Below are 20,275 nucleotides of genomic sequence, written 5' to 3'. Positions count from 1 at the left end.
AGATAATGAGAACAAGCAAAAGAGAAAATACACACAAGGGAGAAATTGCAATCAGTGGATATGGAAAGAGTGCAAACAGATTTCAATTCATTCTTGCATTTCTCATGACGCTGTGGAAGGTAGTCCCAAATGCTTTGTCAGGGCTGGAGAATCTGAGTCTCTATGGAAACTGAAGAAGCTTACTGCCATGTAGTATACATTCTAAGCATGAGGTTCAGCAGCAGCCTCTTTTTACCTATTCAGAATATCATTTGCGTTCTCAGTCCCAATTATTGCCCCCCAGATAACTGTAAGCAACAAGCCTGCACCCTTAGCTCCTTGTTTCCTTCTAACTTCTGAATTCAGATGTGTATTCCTTCCGACTGTCCATCTTTTTTCCTCCCTGTAGTTCATCAGGCTGTTTCCTTCCCCACACCACTCCTGTAAACACTCAGTGCAACATACATATTATGTCTAATACATGATGCTGCAGAAACTCAAAAGATTACCTTGTCATCGGTGTTGGCCAAACTGCCCCGCTATTGCCAGCGATGTTTCCTGCCTCATCAGAAACACACTGCCTGTATCATCCCTTGTTCTCATTCGCCTCTGAAGGCTGATAAACAGATCAACACCATCCACTAACTAAAGACAAATGAGACCTCCTGGGCTGCAAATTATTTCTGTCATCTATGCAGACATTCTAATATATCTTGCTTTTTCATTATGAGACTATTGTCGTTAATTTTTCAGCTTTATCTGGCTAGTGAGACTGGCTTGACACATTATTTTGCAGGTGCATTAAGGTTCTTTGATACTTAGTTATCTTCTCATGCTTGGAAGGGTTTATTAACTAAGAGATAATGGGGTGAGCATCCTACTTTTTACAGTAATGTTTCTCAAAACGGTATCTGTGGACCACCTTCAGAATCACTTCTGTGATTAAAAATAATTTTTTATCAACAGAAGAATTTTTAAATAAATTGTGACACTTTCGTACAATGGAAATCTACTCAGCAATAAAAATAAATGAAGATACATGTCATGGATGAATTTCACAAATGTTCTGAAAGGAAGTGGATGCAAAAAAGTACATGCTATGTGATACATTTATATGGATTTCTAGAGTAGGCAAAACTAACTTATGTTTATAGAAATCAGATCAGTGGTTGCTTCTGGGAGTGGGATACTGACTGGGAAGGGGCATGGGAAGCTTTGTTGAATGAGAGAGATGCTCTCTATCTTGATATGCATTCATAAAAACTCATTGGAACAAGTAAGATTGTAGTATTTCATTGTATATAAATTGTGTCTCAAGTTTTTAAAATGCTGGCTCTTCTGTCCTACCTCCCAAGCACTTGTATTAATCAAAATAAACTTTTAATTTTAGAATTGTTTTAGATTTACAGAAAATTTTCAAATAGTTCCTGTATGCCCTGTACTCAGTCTCCCACATTATCAACATTTTACATCACTATGTACATTTGTTATAACTAATGGACCAGTATTGATACGTTATTATGAACTAAACCTCATACTTCATTTGGATTTCATTAGTTATTCCCCCTCCCCCCAAGTGGGCTTCTTCTGTTTCAGGACCCCATCCAGGATAGGACATTGTATCTAGGTATCATGGCTTTTTGGCTCCTCTTGGCTGTGACAGTTTCTCAGATTTCCCCTCTTTTTGATGACCTTGACAATTTTGAGGAGCACTGTTCAGGTGTTTCACAGTATGTCCCTCAATTGGACTTTGGGTGATATTTTTCTCATAATTAGAGTGTGGTTCTGGATTTGGGGGAGGAAGATCACTGGGGTGAAGCACCATTCTCATCACACAATGGTACATATGACCAACAAGACTTAGCACTTATGGTGTGATATGGTATGATCACCTGACTGGCAAGTATCTGTCTGCATTTTAAAGCAAGCTCTTTAGATGTTTCTTATATCCAATAGTTTCCAAAGTACCATATTAAAGTTTGACATTTCTTAGAACATTGAATAAATCCATGTAATAAGCTGTAGAACAACTCCCTTCTGAAAGCCATTTATTGCCCATCAGAAGAGGTATCTACCAATACATCTTCATATGTCTTGTATCACAATCCCTGAGGACAGGAAGGGCATCCTGCTTACTACTCATTGCTCTTTGAATATGATAATCCCTCCCTCCTTCCTAAAACTGTCAGTTTCTATGAAGATAGTGCTAGTCAATATGTTTACTGCCTAGTAATTCTCTGTGGCTCAGCCATCTACAGGCTTCTGAATTGCTCTAATTCCCTGGAGATTGTAGTTCTCAGATGTCTACTCTTCATGACTATTCTTCTTCTATTTCTAAGTGATTTCAATTCCACATATTTATAACTTCTCATACATGGCATCTCTATTCCATTGATCTTACCTCTATCTTACCTCAACCATGGTCACACTTAAATCTCATCATTCACAATAATTTTACCCACTCCAAAAATTCCAATTAGAATCACCCATCAAATCTTACCACCATTTCCTAACCATCCATTCTCCTTTGAGTACTCTGACTGCAAAAGTTTTTTGCTTCTATAAAAACCTCTAGTCAATTGTTCCTGCTAGCATTTTATGGCCCTGGATTCTCCTCAAGTCCTCACTTCTTTCCTTCCCTTCCCTAGTTCCTACAGCCCAACATTTGGTTCCATCCATCCCCGATGGCCAACCTTCACCTTAGCTAGATTCAACTCTCTGCTTATCTTGCTCCTGAAATCTAGCAGTTGACAATGAATTGATGGTAGCAAACTACACAATGTGCTACCTGTGCTCACATTAATTTCATGACCACACTCTTTAAGTGGGCCTCAGTGTTGCCCTGCAAACTCTCTTCATTTTCACTTACACACCCAGTCTCTTGGGCAAGTATTTTATACTCTCTTTTCTCTCTGAAACTTTCACTATCTTCTCCTCCTACCTCAATTTCAACTAATGAACATGCTTCTGATTTCATCAAGGAAGTGGAAGCAATTAGAACATCCCCACATGCTCCTACCACCATATCTTCCAGCATCAATACCCATATACTCTGTCTGAATATCAAGGTACAAACTATCCTTTTTCCTATCTAAGGCCAACCTATCCACGTAAGTACAGGAACCCATCTCCTCAAGGTCATTGCTCTTGCCATGGATTATTTTCTCTCTTGCATCATCATTTTTTTATCTATAATGGTTTATTTATATTAGTATAATATATATATACCATCTTAAAGAAAGCTCCCCCTGATTCTATATCCCTTCAAAGTTTCTGCATTATTTATCTGCTCTCCTTTTAGCAACATTTCTCAAAAAAGAGCTTTTAATGTCACAGTTTCTCCTTCCTTTCCTCCTATAGCCTCCTGTTCCCATTCCATTCGGACTTGTATACCTGCCACTCCACTAAGGCTGCTCTTGGCAAGGGTGTTAAAAAAACCTCTGTATGATACTATCAAATGACCATTTATCTGTTATCCAATTTGACCAATCAGAATCATGATACTGTTAATCACTGTGACTTGAAACAATTTCTGTAGTTGACCTTCAGAGTACCAATCTTCTTTTTATCCATACCTCCCTAGCTTCCCTTCCTCTAGCCCAGGTGATCTCCTTCTGTCTTGCAGATTTAAATATGATTGCAATCCTGAAAATTCCTAAATTTATGTTTCCAGCCTGAACCTCTCCCTGGAACTCCAAATGCATATGTCTTATCTTAATATTTCAACTTCAATATCTAATAGGCATCTATAAAATACATCAGACCAGGTAAACAAGGAAGGAAGACCTTATTTAAGCCTATTGCAATAAGGAAGAGAGATTGCACTCAACTATGTTGAAACTAAAAGAATTGTTAAGCATTGGGGTAAGGTCAGTCAATGTGATTAGGCCATCAGTTATGATAACTGGTACTTATTGAAGTTAGGCTCCTAAATTCCCACAGAAAATGTGAGATAGGGGAGCGATCCTCCTCATAGTTAGATTTCAAAGATATTTCTCCCAGGTCCTTGAGAAAGACATTTCTGGGTTGTAGAAGATTTACATCTCAAAGAAGACTTTTTCTTTGTAAGACTTGTTTCTGAAGTAAATGCTCTTTAAAAAGGGAGGTCAGGGGCCTACAGTGAGGAATTTCTCAATAATATGTATCTAGTTTCCAACTACTTCTTATCTTTACCATGCCACCCTAGCCCAAGGCACCAAAATTACCCAATGGTTATAAAATTGCTTTCCTAACATTTTCTGTGGTTTCACCCTTTCCCTTCCTACAGTCTCTCAATTAGACTGCCAAGTTTCCATTTCATTCACAGTAAAATCCAAAGCCCAATATAGTCTTCCTCCTGCTTTTTCCCTTATTTCAACCTTTACCTTGTTCTCCACCCTTAAGCATGCTGTACACCAATCACCTTTGCCTCTTTGTTACACATCCCAATCATGTTCCCGTTCCAGTGTTTCTGCACTTGATTTTTTCTTTGTCTGAAACACTCTTCCTACAGATATCAGCATGGCTTTCTTCCTTCTCACCTCAAATTCAAATGCTATCCCCTATTTGAATTCTTCCCTAAGTATAAAATATTACAGCACAATAACCTTGCTTTCTTTTTCTTCATAGCCCTTATCACCATTTGACATATTAGTTCCTTTGCTCATTTGTTTACTTTCTGTCTCTCCAATTAGAATGTGTATTCTATGAGAGCAAACTATATATTTTTGTTCACTACTGAAGTGTGCCAGGCATAGGGTAGGGAATAAGTAGTTGTGGAGTAAATGAATGAATTCCCTGGCCTACCTCAGTGGTTACAAATGGCTATTGACCTCCATGAAAGCACTTTACTATCTTCAATGAATTCAGTGCCAGACTCTTCATTATCCTCTCAACTCTGGCTTCTGTTACCTTTGATGATTAAAACATAAACATATTTGCTTATCTTAGCTACACAGTTTTCATTATCTTCAGTGTCTAAACTATTTAATAAAAAAGCTATACTTGAAATGCCTCCCAGCTCTGCAATTCTTTTCTCTGATAACCACCTGCATTCTCACTTCTCCCCATCCTTTTGACCAACTGTACCTGGCTCTACGTTAATTATGATTTCTAATTCCTTAACCTCACCCTGGTCTCCCAGGTTGTTATTCCACTTCTTACCCTTCTTTCCCATTTAACCTCTCTCTTTCCCAGGATGGGTCCTAAAATTGGTCATTTTGAAAAAGTCCACATTACTGCCGCTGATTCATTCATCCATTAGCAAACCTTTAGGTTTCTAACCTCTCCAATCTCTAGCATTGGGAAATCTCTAGTATGTATCTCATATATTCTAATTCATTGGCTAGTTATGACTAATTCTATTGTTTTCTGCTATATAGTTGAAACTGCCAAGTTGGGTCCTTATTTACTATTTAGTATTTTTTTTCACATTCCATGGATTTTGTTGTCTATATTTCCATTGCACATGGACTCCATTGCTCACTGGGTAAAATCATTCCATGTTTTTCCAAACATCAATCTAGTTTCCTTTTCTATTATATTCAATAAGTAACTTCATATTTTGTTTTATTAGATGTTCGTTTGATATGAGACTTTCAAAATTTCTCCTTAGCATTGAAAATTCAGCTCCCCTTTTTAAATCTCTTCCTTAACTCCAATATTCAAGGAAGAAACATACTGTTACCTTGCTACCTTATATCTTCAAACTCTGCATTACTCACATCCTATCCCTCAACTGAAATATTCTCCCCATATAACATATGTATATATATATATATTACATATATTACTTTTCCCCAACAGACTTAACCAATTATGTCTCTCTGTTCATAACTGTTCATGACACAAAAAATTTTAAGGTCATCATTTTTTCATTTGTCTACCTTGATTAGTTGGGAATTTGTAAGGAAAAAATAAAGTCTAACTATCCCAAGTGTTTTCAATACTGTAGAAGTGTCATTCTATAAATATTTAATGAATGAATGTTTATTGTTTAAGACTTTGAAGAGTCTGTGGGGGAGGAAGGATAGAATGTTATATAGAATGTTAGATGCTTTTCTTCAGAATGTGAGATGTATTTCTCACATGTAAGAATAATGGCTTATTATTCCAAGTTTGTGATGATTGTGGTGGTAGTGGAATGCTATTTAATTTTTAAAAATTTGTATTTCATGACAATTACTTTAAACCATTCCGAAGTCTAAGACTGAGTGTGATAAGCATTAGATCTCACTTCCTTCGCCCTGTGTTCAGAGTCCAGTTGGATGATTAATGGAATCCTTACTCTACCTGCATTATAGTTTTGAATGGTCTATTGAATCCCTATTGACTCCAACCTCATCCATAGTCACATTGTCTGGAAAAATCTCAGGGAATCACTTCCGGGAGTGATTTCTCTATTTGACCTCAGAGAGATTGATTTTGAAATTGTATGATGCAACCAAATTTTCCATTTCCAGTATTCTTAGTTGCCATGAAAGCAAAAGAGCCTATACAAAGATAATATTTTTATTGATTTGCTGCAGTTGCATTTTTTTGAAACTGAAACAAAGGCCTAAATCTCATAATTTATTCTAGTGTATTTCATTTTGGCAGTTATTAGGGGGCTCTCTATTGTTGTCAGAACATATTATGGTCCTTTCCTAATCTTTGTGCTCTCATGAGTTTCAGATCTGTAACAAAAATGGCAAAAACATTTCATTACTTTTATTTTTAAAATGCTTTTTACTTAGATACTTGATGGGTTTTCTACACAGCTTCCTCTGAAAGAATAGGCTTTAGAATGCCCCTTTAAAATGTTCTTTGGTATAACTAAAGGAGTAAATTAAATTAAATTTTTATAGAAAAAATACCCACATCCATGTCTTTTGTCAGAAATAGAATACTGGGTGGAAAGAGCTGAGGAGCTCTTTTAAATTTCTTATTCTGTCACTAGGACTCCATGAAATTAAAGAATAAAAAAAGGCTCCTCCCTAAAGAGTTACTGAATTAAAACCTGAATCTTGTGAGCTAACTGGTGTGTAGTAAGAAAAAAAAAAAGTCTCCTAAACAATATCTACTTTCTAATTCTTAGAACCTATAAATGTTACCCTTGGAAGAAAGGTCTTGGGGCACCTTGGGTCTCAGTTGGTTAAGCGTCCAACTCTCAATTTCAGCTCAGGTCATGATCTCAGGGTCATGATCCCATACTCAGCACGAAGCCTGTTTGGTATTCTCTCTCTCCCTCTGCCCCTCTCCATCCCTGGCCTGCGCATGTGTACACACACTGAGAGAGAGAGAGAGACAGAGACAGAGAGAAAGAAAGAAAGAGAGAGAGAGGGAGGGGAGGAAGGAAAGGGAAGGGAGGAAGGAAAGGGAAGGGAGGAAGGGAAGGAAGGGGAGGGAAGGAAGGAGGGAGGGAGGGAGGGAGGGAGGGAGGAAGAAAGGCCAGTCTCTATAGATCTGATTAAATTAAAGGATCTTGAAATGTGGAGACTGTCCTGAGTTATCTGGGGAGCCCCGAATGCCATCACATGTATCATTATAAAACAGAGAGTAAGATTGTACATACACTACACACAGGTATTAGAAGTCAGTGTGAGTATTCATTCAATTACTAAATTATACACCTGAAACTAATATTACACTGTATGTTAAGTAACTGGAAGTTAAATGAAAACTTAAAAACAAACAAAAAGAAGTCAATGTGCAGATGGAGGCAGAGATTGGAGTATGCAGCTACAAGCCACAAGCAGCTGCAGCCATCAGAAGCTGGGAGAGGCAAGGAATGAACTCTCCCTTAGAGTCTCCAGAGGGAGTGTGGCTCTGCTAACTTAATTCTGACCCAGTGAAACTGATTTCGGACTTGTGGCCCTCAGAACTATGAGAGAACAAATGCCTATAGTTCTAAGCCATGGAGTTTGTGTATTTGATACCACAGCCATAGGAAACTAATACATTGTATAAATTATTTACTTAGAGAAAGAAACTGAGGTTCATGGAAGTCATAGTACTCACATAGAGTTATATAGTTCATGGAAAAACTAGGGCTAGAAACCAACTTTCCTGACTCCCAATGTAGGAATGTTTCATTCATTATATCATCACTTTCTCTTCGTGTTTCATTTGAGCACAAATAGTGGTAGTCATGATTTTTTTCCATTGAAATTCTTAGAATTAATATTCTTGTTACACCCATTCTCCTTCACTGGCTTCCTATTCCCACTTAAATGATTTTATGTTGGACAAAAATATAGTATTAATCTAGCTCCTTCCAAAGAACTGCAGATGTCTGATGTCAAAGATCCAACATATTTACCGTTCTAAGATAAATAATTCTAAATAGAAGTGATGCACACTAAGGTTTTCCCAATGTGTATAAGGCCCCTAGAAATTCATGAGTGTTCTTATTGTCCCGATCTCTCCCAACATAAAATATTAAAATTTTTAATCTTTAAAAATTGAATAGAAGAAAAATGCATTTGATTTATTACCAGACCCATATCTTCTGACTCCAGAGATTCTTCCATAATATAATACTGTTAGTGATTTATTATGAATTAATCTTTTAGGACCCAAATGAATAGGAAAGTTTTTCCATGGCTTCAGCAAACCATTGTTAGCCAAAGGAGGCTTGTATTTTCTATTAATTAAAAAGTGATTTTAGAAGTCTGTGATCCATAAACACCTATTCTTTGAAGCTCACAGTGAGTTTATTCTCTTGAAACATTTTATTTTAAAAAGCAAGGATTTATGTGTGACGTTCTTATCAGTGGCAAAGATAACACAGCCACCAACAGATAATTTAGCTGTAATGGCATTCCGAGTTTCTGTTGGGGTCACGCTGGCTGGATTAAATTCTTTCCATTTCCTACTTTTACTTAGAAGAAGTAGGAGGAGGAAAAGCCATTAATCTCATATTAGCTTGAGGGCCACACTTCAATACCACTCTACCTAAATATAGCTGCATTCCTTCCTCTTTGAAATGTTTGTTTATAGCATCAAAAAGTGGCCATAAAGTGCTAATGGCTGAACTCTAAAATACAGACACCAAGATAATTAGTTGCTTTCTAATTTAGACTTCATAATACAGACCAAATGACATGTTAAGTCTATTTTAAGAAAAATTAAAGTGTCAGAAAATACTATCTCCTTAGCCACCTGCATTTTTCAATTTCTACTTCAGGAAAACCTCATAAAAGAATAGTCAGGGAACCCTCTTTAGGTGTGTGGTAATTAAATAGTGTCACTTAGTAGAAAAAAAAATGAAGCCATTTCCCTCAATCAGTATATGAATAAGAAAGTGGACAAGTAGGTCATAAAAAATAAAGTCATTTGGGGCGCCTGGGTGGCACAGCGGTTAAGCGTCTGCCTTCGGCTCAGGGCGTGATCCTGGCGTTACGGGATCGAGCCCCACGTCAGGCTCCTCCACTATGAGCCTGCTTCTTCCTCTCCCACTCCCCCTGCTTGTGTTCCCTCTCTCGCTGGCTGTCTCTATCTCTGTCAAATAAATAAAAAATCTTTAAAAAAAATAAAAAAATAAAAAAATAAAGTCATTTAAGTTAGAAGTTTACATTCTATAGAAATTATAGAAATTCTTATTAAAAGCAAACTGCATCATTTTATTAATTTTTATGGTTCCTGAAAAAATTTTATGCCATTGACATTTATTAAAATTATGATGTCTATACAAGAAAATACTAAAAGTAAAAATTCTACCCTCCAAAAAATTTAGTTAACACTATTCCAAGCCTCTTTCTGTCCACCCATATGAATACAATTCTGAATATGCTATGAAACAAAGATATGCAGTAGTGTGAGAGGGTAAACTAAGGAGATGCCATATTTTGAGCTCTTCCAAAAACTGACTCTGAGAAACGGTCTCAGATTCTCAGATGCAGATAGTTTATTTTGGGGGTTGATCTCAGGACATTATGTGAGGTAGTAGAGAAAAGTGACCTAGGGAAGGGAAAAGTTTAATGAAGAGCTCCTTCATGAGTGGACTACCTCTGTGGGTAATTGAAACCCATTCATCTCAGAGACTTTTTAAAGGACTAAAGGACTCTGTGGAACACATGTCAAAGGTGTCCCACTCATTTATGGGGGAACTGAAGTATTTATCAACCAACTATTCTTTGGTTGAGGTTTGCCGCAGAGGCATTAAATTCTAGGCAACTTCAGGGTACTCTGGGGCAGAGAAGCAGAAAGACACAGGCACTTGAGTAAGAGACCACATGTACAGAAACTGTCCACTGCAGCTGCAGGTGAACTCAGGACAGGATGGGATTGGGGGTTAATAATACACTAATACACGCTACAGGGAATTTGTTCTAGTCAGGAAAGCTGGAGAAGGATTCCGCCAGGGAGAAACATTGAAAATAATGAAAAAAATTTCATTTTTATCCTAAAAACAATGGAAACCATTAAAAGGTTTTAAATAGTGGGTTGAAATGAAAATGTATGTATCTTGAAGACATTAATCTGGCTGCAGAGTAGAAATCCAACGAATAGGTGCTGGAGCAAATGGTGATATGCCCCCTTTAAAGAGGACTGTGATTGTCCAGGCTGAGGGTGATTAGGCTCTTGGACTCTGAGAGTGGCATTTTTATTTTTAAAAAGATTTTATTTATTTGAGAGAGGGAGAGAGAGAGAGCATGAGCAGTGGGGAGAGGGAGAAGCAGGCTCCCCGCTGAGCAGGGAGCCCAATGCAGGACTTGATCCCAGGACCCTGGGATCTGACCTGAGCTGAAGGCAGATGCTTAACCGACTGAGCCACCCAGGTGCCCCCAGAGAGTGTGGCATTTTTAAAGACATGGATTGTAGCTCTGGACCACTCAGGTTTATATCTGCCTTTGCTTCTTAAGGTCTAGCAATTTACATAAATGTCTTGTGTCAAGATTCTTTACACTGTAAAATGGGAACAACAAGAGAAGCCAACTCACAGGTATTTGAAAGGATTGAGTGGATTAATAAAAAGTTCTTAGAAGAGTGCTAGCACTTAGTAAATAGTCTATCAATTTTAGCTATTATTGCAAGGAGGTAGACTTCGGGATGAAAAGGAAAATCAACTTAAAGGCAGGACATCAGAGAAGGAATATATAAAGGGAAAATAAAACGTTATATTCTTCCTTTTTATAATTGATCTAAAAGAGAACTGTTGGTTAAAGCAAAAATAATAACAAACATTGGGTGATGATAGGGCATGGACAAATTAAATGAATGAGCAGTGTCAGTAGATGGGAAGAAGAAATTGGAAATACTCTAAGGTAAGTGCACTGCATGTGAATTGATATAGTATTATTTGAAAGTTGACTTAAAGTGTATATTGTAAAGTGTAGGACAACTTTTAAAAAAACTTTAAAAGATGTACAACTGATACACTAAGAGAAAAGATAAAATGGAATCACTGAATTCTCACTTGGAACAACAGAAGTTGTAAAAGTGATAAGGTGGGGAGAAACAACAAATGCAACAAATAGAAAACAATTGTAAATTATTGATACAGTTCTATCAATCACTTCAAAAGTGAATTGTCTAAACATATCAATGAAAAGGCAGAAATTTTCAGAGTGGATTAAAAAAAACAGGACCCAGGACACCTGGGTGGTGCAGTCAGTTAAGCAACTGACTCTTGGTTTGGGCTTAGGTCCTGATCTCAGGATCATGAGATTGAGGTCCATGTGGCACTCAGTGTGGAGTCTGCTTGAGATTCTCTCTCCCTCTCCCTCTGCCCCTCCCACTCATGCTCTCTCTCTCTAAAATAAATAAGTAAATCTTTAAAAAAAACCAGGACTCAATTATATATTGTCTGAGGATCCAAATTTAAATGCAAATTCTCAGATAGGTTAACAGTAAAGTGACTGGGAAAGAACACTATACATATTAACACTAATCAAAACCCAGATGAAATAGCTGTATTAATCTCAGACAAAGCAGATGTTAGAATAATGAAGATTATCAGGATAAATATGGGTATCACATGATGATAAAGGTGTCACTTTTCTAAGTAGATACAGTAGACACGATAATCCTAACTTTGTACCCATCTAAGAACTTAAGTGTCAAAATACATGAGGCAGTAACTGATAGCATTGCAAGTAGAAATAGACAAATCCATAATTAAAGTTACAGACTTCAAACCCCTTTGTCAGTAATTGATATATCAAGCAGGCAGAAAATCAGTAAGGGTATAGATGATCTGAACAGCACTATCAATCAACTTCATGTAATTGACATTTATAGAATACCCCATCAAACAATAGCAGAATATACTTTTGTTTTAAGTGAACATGGGATATTCACTGAAACAGACCACATTCTGGACTATAAAACACATCTTAACAAATTTTAAAAGATAGAAATCACAAAAAGTATGTTCTTAGTCGCTAATGGAATGGCAATTGGTAATAAAAGCTGGAATAAATCCAAATTGTTGGAGTCTAAACAACGTATTTCTAAATAACATGGGTCAAAGAAGAAGGCTCAGAAAAAATTTTAAAAGTATTTTTAATTAAATGAAATACAACTTATCAAAAGTTGTAGGATGCAACAAAGTAGTGCTTAATATGAAATTTATAACATTTAATGCACATGCTATAAAAGAAGAACGATCTAAAAGAAAAAAATCTAACTTCTGCTTTAGGAGCCTAGAGAGGAAAAGCAAATTAAAAATAAAGTGAAGGGGTGCCCGGATGGCTCAGTTGGTTAAGCCTGACCACCTTTGGCTCAGGTCATCATCCCAGGGTCCTGGGATTGAGCCCCACTTTTCTCCCTCTTCTTGCTGCTCGTGCTCTCTCTATCTCTCTCTCTCTCAAATAAATAAATAAATAAAATCTTTATAAAAAATAAACAGAAAAAAATGTTAAAAACTGGAACAGAAATAAATGGAATTGATAAAAAACAATGGAGAAAAGCAATAAATCCCAAGACTATTTTTTGAAAATACCAATAAAACAAAAACCTCTAGCTAGAACAACCAAGAAAATAAAAAGGACACAATTTAACAATATCAGAAATAAAAGAGATGGCCATTACTACTGAAATTTAAATAAAAGAATATGATCAACAAATCAAAATCCAAAAAATTTGGTAACTTAGATGAAATGGACCAATTCCTTGAAAAACAAACTACTAAAACCCACACAGGGAGAAACAATCTAAGTAGGCCTACATCTATTAAAGACTGAAGTAATAATTACTAACCTTACAAAAGAAAACAAAGGTCCAGATGGTTTCACTGGTAAATTCTACCAAACAGTTAAGACAAAATGATACCACATGTACAAAAGCCCTTATGGAAAGTAGAAGCAGGGAGAATACCTCCTAACTCATTTTATGAGGTCAGAATCATCCAATACCAAAACCATAAAGAGACATTACAAGAAAAGAGAACAAGAGGCCAATATTTCTAATAAACATAGATGCAAAATTCCTCAACAAAACATTACCAAATTGAGTCCAGTAATGTATATAGAGTTATATACCATGACTAGGTACACAAAGTTGGTTTAACATTTGAAAATCTATCGATATAATCCCTCATATCAACAGGCCAAAGAAAAAAATACATGTGACCATATTAACTGATAAAGAAGCAGCACTGTATAAACCCAATATCCATTCATTAAAACAAAGCATACAAACAAAAACTCTTGGAAAACTAGGAATAGAGGAGAACTTCTCAACTTGATTAAAAACTTCAACAAAAAATGCTATAGCTAACATGTTATTTCATGGTGACACACATGCTTACCCCTTTAAGATTAGGAACAAAGCAGAAGTATCCCTACACACCACTCCTACTCAGAACTGTAATGAATAGCCTAGTGCACAAAAGAGTGTAACTCCATTTTTTGAAATTTAAATTTTATTTTTTTATTGAGGTTACATTTATGGACCATAAAATTAATCATTTTAAAGTGAACAATTCAGTGAGACTTAGTACATTACAATGTTGCAACCACCACCTTATCTAGTTTCAAAATATTTTCATTACTCCAAAATAAAACCCCATACACGTTAAGCAATTATTCCCCATTGACCTTCTTCCCCAACTCCAGGTCTTGCTATCCACCAATCTGATCACTGTTTATATAGATATGTCTATACTGGGTAATTCATATAAGTGGAATCCCACAATATGTGACCTTTGGTGTCTCAGTTCCTTCACTTACAAAAAGTTTTCTAGGGTTATCCACATTGTGGAATGTATTAGTATTTCATTCTTTTTTCACAACTGAATAATATTCCATTATATATATACATACCACAATTTTTTTTTTCCCATTTAGGCACTGATGTTTGGGTTGTTTCCTACATTTTGGCTATATATTCAAGGACTTGTTTGAGTACCTGTGTTCAGTTCTTTTGGGAATATATCCAGAACTGGAATACGCAGATGATATGGTTATTCCATGTTTAACATTTGGAGGAAACATCAAACTGTTTTTCACAGAACTACTTTATTATTACCATCATCAATGTACAAGGATACCAGTTTCTCCATATCCTCGTCAACACTTGTTATTTTCCTTTTATTTCTTATAGCCATCCTTGTGGGTGTAAAGTGGTAGCTCATTGAGGTTTTGATTTGCATTTCTCTAATGACGAATGATGTTGGGTATTTTTGCATATGCTTCATTGGCTATACGTCTTCTTTGGAAAGATGTCTACTTAAGTTCTTTGTCTGTTATTTAAATGGGTTGTTTGGGTTTTTTTTCTTGTTGCACTGTAAGATCTTTGTATATTTTAGATATTCAACTCTTATCAGATACAGAATTTGCAAATATTTTCTTCCATTTTGTGGGTTGTATTTTTATTTTCTTGATAGTTCCCTTGATACACAAAAGTTTTTAATTTTGATAAGGTCCAATTTATTTTTTCTTTTGTTACTTTTGGTGTCATATCTAAGAATTCATTACCAAATGCAAGGCCATGAAGATTTATCCCTATATTTTCATATAAAGAGTTTTATAATTTTATCTTTTATATTTAACTTACTGATCCATTTTCAGTTAATTTTTTATATGCTGTGAGGTAAGGATCCAACTCCATTGTTTTGCATGTGGTATACAATGATCTCACCATCACTTATCGAGGAAATTATTCTTTAACCACTGATGGTCTTGGCGTTCTTGCCAAAAATCAATTGAGCATAGATGTATACAATTGTTTCTGGACCACCAACTCTATTCTATTGGTCTAGATGTTTATCTTTATGTTAATATCATACTGTTTTGTTTACTGTTGCATTGTAGTAAGATTTGAAATTGGTAAGTGTGAGTCTTCTAACTTTGTTCTTTTTCAAGATTGTTTTGGCCATTCCAAGATCCCTATAATTTGTTATGAATCTGAGGATATCTTTCTCCATTTCTTCAACAGGCTACTGAAATTTTGATAAGGATTGCACTATATCTGAAGAATATTTTAAGTACTTTTGCCATCCTGATGATGTATGTCTGAATCCATGAACATGAGGTATTTTCTATTTAGGTCTTTTCAAATTTCCTATAATGATTTGTAGTTTTCAGAATACAACTCTTTTTCTTTTTTTTAGTAATAATTTTTTATTATGTTATGTTAGTCACCATACAGTACATCCCTAGTTTTTGATGTAACATTCCATGATTCATTACTTGCGTATAACACCCAGTGCACCATGCAATACGAGCCCTCCTTAATACCCATCACTGGCCTATCCCAATCTCCTACCCCCCTCCCCTCTAAAGCCCTCAGTTTGTTTCCCAGAGTCCATAGTCTCTCATGGTTCATTCCCCCTTCTGTTTACCCCCCTTCCTTCTTCCCTTTCTTCTCCTACCAATCTTCCTACTATTTCTTATGTTTCATAAATGAGTGAAACCATATGATAATTGTCTTTCTCTGCTTGACTTATTTCACTTAACATTGTCCACAATAGCTAAATTGTGGAAGGAGCCAAGATGCCCTTCAACAGATGACTGGATTAAGAAGATGTGGTCCCTATATACAATGGAATATTACTCAGCCATCAAAAAGAATGATTTCACAACATTTGCAAAAACATGGATGGGACTGGAGGAGATAATGCTAAGCAGAATACAACTCTTTCACCACCTTGGTTAAATTTATCCCTAGATATTAGACCTATAAATAATCTGAATTTTAAAGACACCTACAAGTTAATTCTAAAGTTTAGATGGAGAGGCAAAAGACCCAGGATAGCCAACACAATATTGAAGAATAAGAACAAAGTTGGAGGACTGGCACTACTTGACTTCAAGACTTACTATAACCACAGTAATCAAGACAGTGCGGTATTGTTGCTGGCATTCATATTGAAAGAATAGACAAATAGATCTATGGAACAGAATGGAGAGCCTAGAAATAAGTCCACTAAATATAATCAACTGATTTTTGACAGAGGACCAAAGGCAATACAATGGAGCATAGACAGTCTCTTCAATACATGGTTCTGGAACAACTGGACATCTGCATGCAAAAAAAAGTGATTCTAGACACAGACCTTCCAGCCTTCATAAAAAGTGACTCAAAGTGGATCACAGACATAAATGTAAAACACAAAAATATCAAATTCCTAGGACATAACACAGTAGAAAACCTAGATAACATTTTTTGTTTTTAGATAAAACACCAAAGATACAACCTATGAAGGAAAGAATTAATAAGCTGGACTTCATTAAAATGTAAAACTTCTGCTTGGTGAAACACAATAACAAGAAAATGAGAAGACAAACCATAAACTGGCAGAAAATATTTGCAAAAGACACACTTGCTAAAGGACTGTTATCCAAAATATACAAAGAACTCTTAAATTCAACAAGAAACAGGCTGATTAAAAAATGAACAAAAGACATTAATAGACTGCTCATCAGAGACAAACTACAGATGTCAAATAAGCATATGAAAAGATGCTCCACATCATATGTCATCAGGGAAATGAAAATTAAAGAACAGTGAGATACAAATATATACCTATCAGAATGGCAAAGGTCCTAAACACTGACAACATCAAATACTAGCAAGAATGTGGAGCAACAGAAATTCATACAATTCTGGTGGTAATGCAAAATGGCACAACCACTTGGAAAGGTATTTGGCAATTTCTTACTCTTATAATATACTCTTACAATATAATCCAGCAATCATATTCTTTGGTATTTATCCAAAGGAATTAAAAACTTATGACCACACAAAAACTTGCACACAGTCTATAGTGGCTTTACTCATAATTGTCAAAACTTGGAACCAACCAAGATGTCCTTCATTACCTCAATGGATAAATAAACTGTGATATATCTGGACAATGGAATATTATTATTCAGTGCTAAAAAGAAATGAGCTATCAAACCACGAAATGACATGAAAGAAACTTATATGCATATTATTAAGTGAAAGGAGCCAGTCTGAAAAGGCTACATATTATAAGATTCCAACCATATGACATTCTGGAAAAGTCAGAAATGTGGAGACAATAAAAAGATCAGTGGTTTCCAGTAGGGGAGAAGGGTTGCTGTGGAGATGAACAGGCAGAGCACAGAGGATTTTTAGAGTACTGAAAATACTTTGTAGGGTATTTAATGATGGATATGTATCATTGTATATTTGCACAAATCCATAAAAGTTACAACACCAAGAATGAACTCTCGGGTAAACAATGGACTTTGGATGGTGATGATTTGTCAATATACGTTATCCTTGGTAAAATATGTACCATTCTGGTGAGTGACATTGATAATGAGGAAGGATATACATGTGTGCAGGCAAGGGTATATGAGAAATCTTTGGACTTTCCTCTCAATTTTATTGAACTGCTCTAAAACTGCTCTAAAAATTAAGTATTTTTTAAAAAAAGAATATCTTGAGAAATCTCATTAAATTGCTTATTGAAGCCCAGATATGTCATGATTAATACATCTACTGACCATCTATTTAGTAATCCTATCAGGGAAAGAAATGAATTATATCTACCATGACTTGCTCTGAATACATGCTGATTCTTCATGACTGTTTTCTTTTTACTGCTCAAAAACTATCCTTTTATAATGTACTCTAGAATCTTTCTGAGATAAGTCACTAGGTTATAGTTTGTGGTATATGCTGTCTTTTTCCTTTTGAGAAAAAGAATTTTTGCTAGCTAATGGTCATGACCAAGGAAAAGATGAAGAGAATCAAAGAATGTTTAATAAGATTTATTGCAGAAAATGAATGCTTTAAAACACAATGAGTAAAAGTATATTGAAAAGAAAAGATTTTACATGCATGATTCTAAGAAGGAAGAGAATCTAAGCTCTCATCAAGAGAACAATCAACGAGAAAATGGTGACAGGAAAAGGATAGAACAAAAATTGTAGATTAATTCCATAGAAGGAAAAGCCATATGTTCTGTACTACACACACACACACACACACACACAAAGCAAAAAAGATGATTACCAAATATTGGTCAGATGCAAAAAAAATGAGAACTTGAAGCATTTGACAGTACTCTAATGAATGACAGAGAAGTTTAAAGCACTCTCAACAAAGCCCATTAGAGTGAAAGAAAGACCCAAGTCAAGAGATTTACAAACACTGCCATTCATGACCCACTTTTGACAATTCATAGTGAAAGCCAGGATGGGGCATGGGAGCCAAGAAGGTAGAGTAAGACAAGGTAATCGTAATTCACTCCAATTCCCCCAGCCTACCAACTCTATTAAAACTCTAGCACATAAGAAGGCCATGCTTTTAAGTCTTCATATGGATCACCTTATTTAATACTACAATAATTAAGAGCTGCTGTTATACAGGTTTTATCAGTAGATACGTAGAAATTAAATGAGATTAACTGATTTGCTCCATGTGACACCACTAGTAGATGGTGGAAATAACATATTCAATTCTGTTACTTCAGAGCCTAATTTCTTAACCAGTAAGTTTGTAACCCATGGTCATACCATTTGATTTTTCACTATTACTTCTCTTAAAAGTTAGATATAGCTAAATGTAAGTTTGGGATAATTTTTTTCTGAATCTATAAATGTAAAAAATACAGGTAATTCAGGGTTGGAATGAATGGAGATAAAACTGTCACACTTACTTTGTTCAGTAGGGCCGTGCAATGCAGGGCCAAGGCTTATATCCAAAAGCCAAAAGCTAATTCTTGTCTCACTTAGGTTGAGCAGTATCTCAGGCTCATGGAGCTCTTCTTTCTATATGTAAAATGAAACAACATGGTTAGTTTAAGACCCCGTGTTCGTGCCTTTTTCTCATCCCAAAGTGTAGTAGAACATGGAATACTTTGATAATGGAAATGCTATTTCTTTGCTGAACTGAGTCAGCAAAATTATTCCAAGCCTGATATTTTTAAAGCTGTTGTAGTTGCTATATTCCAGGGCAAATATGGCTACATTGGAAGGTGCCCAAATGGGGAGGTCAGAGTAGGGTAGTGTTGTTTGATGCACCTAGCTGGGTGAGTTGGAGTGAGAGCTATGCCAGAGACCCAAGATGCCAGTGGCCTATAAAAAGGAAATTGAAGCAAAGAAAGCTAGTTGGACAAATCCAAGGCAGATCCCTTAAAGAAGATATGAGAAGAGATAGAAACCGAAAAGAAAGCAGATGCCAAAGTCAATTCCTTCATGACGTTCTCACATAAAACTGGTTTATTGCAAAATTCCTTAGAAAAGTGACTCAACCTCATAAAAACTTCCAATGTTAGCCAATTGGAATGAAATTATGCATATATTTTACCAGTCATCTCTTTGGGTTTAACTGATGATGATCAAGCCCTAGTGGATTTTCTTTCATTCTGACATATATTCTGAAGTTTGGATATTAACCTGAAGCTCAGAATCTCTCTCTGGACTTTGGGCCTACAAAAATGGATTGGATCATTTTCAATAGCCATTTGTTTTTTTCTTGCTAGATTTGTGGTCCAACATGTTTCCTGTTGGTCAGGAAATACCAAAAGCACAGCCTTTCCTCAGGAATTTGGCCATTTAGTTTCCAATTCTTTGCCAGAATTTAAACATGCTAAATATAAGGATGGAGGGGATGCAAGAAAAAAAAGAGAGAAATAGCACAAATTTTCAAAACCAGGAAAGGGACGATTTCATTCTTTTGGAGTGATGAATGAAGAATTTTAAAAGAAATTATCAATATAATAAATATTCTACAAGGAGTCTGTCTTAAAAAAAATTTATGTGTTTTAATCAAGGTTACCATTCTGTAAGACTGATGATTAAAAACAATTATTAGAGCAAAAATTCCCTAAAATTGAACAGTGAAATATACCACTAGTGTCTGACTGGTTGGATCAATTTTCTTGTTCTCTTTGATGAGCAAGATATTATAGAATACT

General features: G+C 35.7%; 1 protein-coding gene across 4 annotated transcripts in view; it reads right to left on the bottom strand.

The window, feature by feature from the left end:
- Nucleotides 1-20,275, bottom strand: part of TMEM196 (transmembrane protein 196) — a 216,320-nt gene that overhangs the window by 162,446 nt on the left and 33,599 nt on the right. For 3 of the 4 annotated variants that reach the window (XR_005838579.1, XR_005838578.1, XM_040644213.1), the window contains one exon: nt 19,016-19,127. The exons of the other annotated variant lie outside the window; for it this stretch is intronic. The gene's annotated coding sequence lies outside the window, so the exon portion shown is untranslated. The remainder of the gene's footprint in view (nt 1-19,015; nt 19,128-20,275) is intronic. 4 annotated transcript variants of the gene reach the window in all.

The sequence above is a fragment of the Ursus maritimus genome, unplaced genomic scaffold (assembly GCF_017311325.1).
Source record: "Ursus maritimus isolate PB19 unplaced genomic scaffold, ASM1731132v1 scaffold_3, whole genome shotgun sequence".
NCBI lineage: Eukaryota > Metazoa > Chordata > Mammalia > Carnivora > Ursidae > Ursus > Ursus maritimus.
The sequence above is the reverse complement of the archived record's forward strand: the minus strand, read 5'-3'. Positions and strand labels throughout refer to the sequence as shown.